The sequence below is a fragment of the Hydra vulgaris genome, chromosome 14 (assembly GCF_038396675.1).
Source record: "Hydra vulgaris chromosome 14, alternate assembly HydraT2T_AEP".
Taxonomy (NCBI): domain Eukaryota; kingdom Metazoa; phylum Cnidaria; class Hydrozoa; order Anthoathecata; family Hydridae; genus Hydra; species Hydra vulgaris.
In genome coordinates, this window is record NC_088933.1 from 29,286,801 (window position 1) to 29,293,246 (window position 6,446).

Below are 6,446 nucleotides of genomic sequence, written 5' to 3' on the forward strand. Positions count from 1 at the left end.
ATAAGGCATGTGAGAAATAGACTTTGTTCATTTTCAAGGTGTAATTCACCATCAGTTGTAGTCTGCTTGTATATGCGGTAGTAGTGTAGTGGTAGAGCGCTCACTTCATAAGCGAAAAGTTCCGAGTTCAATCCCACCACGTCCCTGGTAGTACCGCGCTCAACTTGTTTCTCCGCGGAGTTATAGAGTTGAGAGAGGGTTGTAACCAAAGTAGCCTCCTCGACCGTAGTGGCCTTCTCGGCCTTGGGGAGGTGAATAATAAAATAAAGTTAAAAAAAATAGGAGAATGTAGTGTTGCCAGAGAGCAAGACTCATCTGACTCAGCTTAGAGCATTTAACCTAGAAGTTGTGCATCTTTTGGTCTGCCTTCTTGCTTTAAAAGATGAATAGCAGATAAGATTAGCTCTTCTGATGTTCTTGACTCTGCTAGTTCCAGATTTCTTCTATGCTTGGTTTTTGTGTCGGCATTTTCAAATTATACTTTTGGCCTTCCCATAATACTGAAAGTAACTGGGGGCAGTGGTAGTGATGGTAGCGCTTCTTTGTTTACACCAATACAATTCTTATTTAACCAATCGATGAACTTTCAAGTTCAGTGTTATTATTGTATTATTTTATTATCTTTTTTTGTATCCTTGGTGAATCCATTTAATTTATCACTGGTGATACAAGACATTTCCACTTTTAGTTTGTAACTTAAATAGCTTAGAAGTTGTTCATGAGCTTTAGAGTTAAAAATGCCTATACTATTTTCACGTAAAAATATGGGAATATCAAATTTTGTGATCACCATGTCTGAAAATATTAACAATAAAATAAAAAATAGCTCGGCTTTTTTTTTAAATTTGACACACTTTAATAATGAAATAAAACTTTTATGTTATGCCAATTCTATTATTTATTTATTACAGCTTAAAATGACATTAGTATCCAGAACTGTGTATCCAGAACCCTTTAAATGTTAAAATGTAATGAAATAGCAATCAATACTTTTGCTATACAAAAATGATTTAGAAACTAGGTATCCATAACAATCAATTAAAATTATGATTTCCATAGGAAGTATGAATCTCATTTTAATACACGTATTTAATATAGTGTACATAGTACGAATAAAAAATTGTTAAAATAACGTTAATGTAAAAACGAACTGTTGCCATGTAAAATTTGTTACTATAGCAACCAACTTGTACTCATTGTGTAGCTTGAATACGTCTATCTACGTCCATAAAACTAAGTGTTTTGGCTTCCTTACATGTTAAAGAACAGTTTAAGACCATTTATTTGCTGCCCTACCCCGCGCTTGCTTCCCCTCCCCCCCCCCCCCAAAAAAAAAATACATCTAACTTGGCACATATATGTTATATAATCAAACCTTAATATATTTATATAATAACTAAACTTTAATATTTTTTCTTTTTTTTTATTGTCATGTTCTTTTTATTACATTTTAAGGTAACAGACCCCCACAAAAATCAAAAAAATTTACAAAATTTTTTAAATTTGATTTCGATGCAGAATTTAACAAAGATTGGTAATATGAAAACTTTTACCTGTAATTTAATTTAGTTTTTTAAGTAATTATGTTTTAGTGCACCTCAGTTTTCAGACTTCCTTAGTTACCGCCATAGCAACGGGTTTGTTGTTAGGTTTTTAACTTTTTAATCAGTAGTTTGGATGAAATTTAAGTCTTAAAAACATCTTGTTTGCTTAATTTTATTACCAGGGCTCAAAACAACCTTAAGAGAGATTCCACAGCATGAACTCTAGTAAAAAAAACGTTTCTTTTGACTATATTTGCATGCTCGTTTTATAAGCTTATTTAAAGTTTGTATTTTATATTTAAAAAAATGACTCGTAGTACGATTAGAAAAAGTAAATATAAGTTCAAAGGCAATCACTACACATGCAACAAAAAACAGAAAAATGCTTTACCTTTATCAATTCCATGTTGTTCAAGTGCAAAGAAGTTATTTTCGAAAATGAATACTACTCAAAATGTCGAGGATAAGAATGATGATTATGAAAACAATCATAACTTTATTATGAACTTTTCTATCTTAAAAAGATTATTTAGTAAGTATATTTGTTGTTCTGAATGTGGAAATATGATTATTCTGCAAGGTAACTTTAAGAAAAAAAAGGGATTTTTCTTGCAATTTGAAATTTTTTGCAAAAACTGTGACGAAGTTATAGACACATTCCAAACTTCAGTAGTAAATAAAAGGAATGCAGAAGTCAATGCACAAATTGTTGTTGCTTTTCGAGATATAGGAAAAGGTTATACTTCTATAGAATCATTTAATCGTTGCATGAATATGCCAAGACCAATGACAAAAAAAAATGGTAAAATTAAAAAGTCACTCCACAGTGCTTATGTAGAAGCAGCTAATAGTTGCATGTTGAATGCTGCAAAAGAGACATAGTATTGTTTTGTTGGATGATAACAGTCATAATGCAAGTATTGTTGATTGCCATGTTTCTGTAGATGGTACATGGCAAAAAAGAGGTTATACATCCATTAACGGTGTTGTAACTTTGATATCAACAAATAATCAAAAATGTATAGACCATTTTGTTTTATCAAAACAATGCAAAGGTTGCGAATATTGGAACAAAAGAAAGAATGAACCTGGTTATAATAACTGGTAAAATAATCATAATTGTCTTATTAACCATGTAAAATCTTCAGGATCAATGGAATCTGTAGGTGCCATTGAAATGTTTGGACGATCTGTGGAGAAGTACAAACTAAGGTATACATCTTATATTGGAGATGGAGAAACATCCTCGTATAATGATGTTATTAAGTCTGAACCATATGGACCTAATGTTAGTATTAATAAAAAAGAGTGTATTGGGCATGTTCAAAAGCGTATGGGAACACGATTGCGAAACTTGCGTCAATTAATGAAACTAAATATACTGTCTGATGGGGGGAAAATAATGGGTAAAAGACGATTAACAGATAAAGCCATAAATACTTTGCAGAACTATTATGGTACTGCAATAAGACAAAATCTCAATAGCATTTATGAAATGAAAAAGAGTATTTGGGAAACACTTTTCTATAACTTAAATATTATTGATGAAGCAGAATAGCATACATTTTGTCCTCGATGTATAAACAGCTGGTGCATGTGGCAGTCAAATAAATTATCAGGTAAATCGAATTACAAAGCTAAATTAAGTCTTCCATTAGCAATAACAGAAATTTTAAAACCTATCTTTCAAGATTTAAGCAGAGATCAATTATTATCCAAGTGTTTGCATGGACAGGCGTAAAATAATAAGGAAGCGATTAACAACTTCATTTGGAAAAAATGTCTTAAAGATGTTTATGTTAGCCGAAGTACTCTTGAAATAGCTGTATCATCTGCTGTTTTAGAGTTTAATGATGGAGCAACTGTGCTATATGAAGTTTTTAAAAAACTGCAAATAAAAACCGGTCGATTTATGCACATAGGGATAATTTTAACAAATTCAACTCGAATAGGTTATATGACCAAAAAGACTTCCACAGCAGTATCAGTAGAAGAAAGGTGCTGAGAGCAATAAAAAAAGGATTCATAGACAAAGAAAATGAAGAAGGAATATCATACTCTGCTGGTGGTTTTTAGAATGATAACAATTTTATTCTTTATTACGAAATCTGTAAAAGCATTTTTCTTGTGTTTCATTTTTTTTATACTTTGCAACACATTAAACACGTTTTCTCAACTTCTAATGAAGATTTTGATTTGAAATTTTCAGGAAATGTTCCTTGATGTGTTGTCTGGGGTTTGTACCTCAACAAAGGTCTAATTTTTATATTAAGTACAATTTTTTATTTTTTTATGTACTTAATTTTACTAATTTAAAAAAAAAAAATCTTTTATTTTATCATCTTTTGAAATATTTACCCGTTTTACACCAAAGTCGTTAAAACCCTAGTTAATAGTTCTCCTAACATACCTTGAAAATTTGGAGTCAGTAGCATTTACCAAACTTTTATAATCTTGTTTGAAAATTTTTCAAAATGGCTGCTTAAATGTCTAACTACTCCCTGGTTACTTTTTTTTTCAAAATTTCAAAATAATAAAAATATTTAATTAACATAAAATAGAATTTAATTGCAATTGATGCTCCATTACAACAATTTAGACAACTTTATGTCAAGGGGATCTGCTACCTTAAATAAGCATTTCGTTACAATATTTAAAATACAAATATATAATAATATATATATATATATATATATATATATATATATATATATATATATATATATATATATATATATATATATATAATGATCGTTATTAAGTTATAAAAAACGCGGGAACTCGTAGAAGACCATACGGTCTTGTCGTTAAGTACCGCTGAAAAATGATCGTGTTTAAATTTATAAGACATTTACAAGATAAAAAATAAGTTAACGAAGCAAGAAACGTAAAATATTCCGTTACAAATACAAGATACATTATTACATATTACAGTTGTTAATGATACATATATAATTTTTATAAATTAATGGTTATATAGAGAGTAAAAAGGAAGATCACTAAAAAAAAATATCGAAAGTATATGTTGCATCTTCGATAAAAAGGATAAAAAAAGGAGTTCTTTAGGCTTTCGTTTAAAAGAAAAGTAGTTGCTTTGATGAATAAAATCCTCAGTAAAATTTTTTAAAACTATTTTATTCCATAAGAATGGTCCGCGATAATCAATGCAAAATTTAAAAAGATTTGTTTGAAAAATGGGCTGCTTAATAAAATTATTATTGCGTAAAATGTGTTTATTTTTATCTTTCAATGAATACAAATCATGTAAAGAAATAGGGGATGGATTGTTTTTACATTTAAGCATAAAAAAAGAATATTAAAAATGTTAAGCTTATATACATTAAAAACTTTCATTTCAAATAGAGGCTTTCATTTCAAATAGAGACTTGGCATGAGTATAACTATAGGTCTCTAAAATATATGAGACGTGCTACATGCTGCTGCTGACAATAAAACATGAGACGTGCTACATGCTGCTGACAATAAAGAGGTTTATGTTTATTTTTCTTTGTACTACCCCAAGCAATGTTTGCATAGTTTATGTGACAATGAATAAATGAGTGATATAACTCTACTAAAATATGTTTATTTAAAACATTTCTTGCTATGTACAATATTCCTACACATGTAAGATTCTCATCTATACAAACACCTAGAAAGTGGGTTACTGTTACTTGTTTAATTTGTATATTGTCAATAACAAGTTTAGGCTTGTTAATTGGCAGTTTATATTTTTTAATAAGAGAATGGAAAAGAATCCATTTAGTTTTATCAATGTTAATAGATAATTTGTTAGTCTTAAACCAGTCAGATATTTTGATTAACTCGATGTTCACGCAATGAAATAGAGAAGGAATGCTTTTGTGTGACATGAATAAATTAGTGTAACCAGCAAATATATTTGTTATTAAATCCGAGGCTTTGTATAGATCATTAATAAAAATAAGGAAAAGAAGAGGTCCTAATATGGATCCTTGAGGAGCTCCACTTGTAATACCTAACAAATTTGATGAAAATGTTTCATTGGCGTAAACAAATTGTTTACGATTAGTTAAATAACTTTTTAACAATTTTAAAATATTGCCTGTTATACCATAATATTTTAATTTTTTAGCAAGAATTTTATAATCAATGGTATCAAACACTTTCGCTAAATCAATAAATATTTCCAATGTTAATTTAGAATTATTAAATGAGTCTGATATATTTCTTGTAAGCTTAATAATAGCATGCTCTGTTGAATTTTTTTTTTAAATCCATATTATATAATAATTTGTTTGATAAAAGGTGATTGTATATTCTGTTGTACAAAATTCTTTAATTCTAAAATTTTAGTAAAAACAGAGAGGATAGAAATTGGAAGATAGTATTTCACATTAGTCTTTTCTCCTTCTTTAAATATAGGAATAATTTATGCTATTTTTAAATCATCACGAAAAACTCCCTGATTAATAGAGCATTTAAAAATTTGGAAAAGTATGTCTTTCAAAACGTCAAAACAGTTTATAAAAACATTCTCATTGACATCATCTGAACCAACTGTTTTATTTGACTTTAACAATTTAAAAGCACTTTCAAACTCTTCAAAAGACAAATCAAAAAAATTTAGATACGAGTTTAGAGGGTCATATGTTTCCTTTATTAATTTTTTGGGTTTAGAATTTTTTCGGCTAGGTTTGGTCCTACAGATATAAAATATTTATTAAATTCGGAAGCAATTGTTTTTTAAAACAAAAGATTATCATCTACTTTAATAACTGAGGGCTAAAATTGCAACATTTTTTTAGTGTTACCAGTAATTTCGTTTATTAGTTGCCAAGTGCGTTTTAAGTATAATTTGTATTTTTTGAGTAAATTAGTGAAGAATATATTTTTTGAATTTTTCCGTAGGCGTTCAAATAA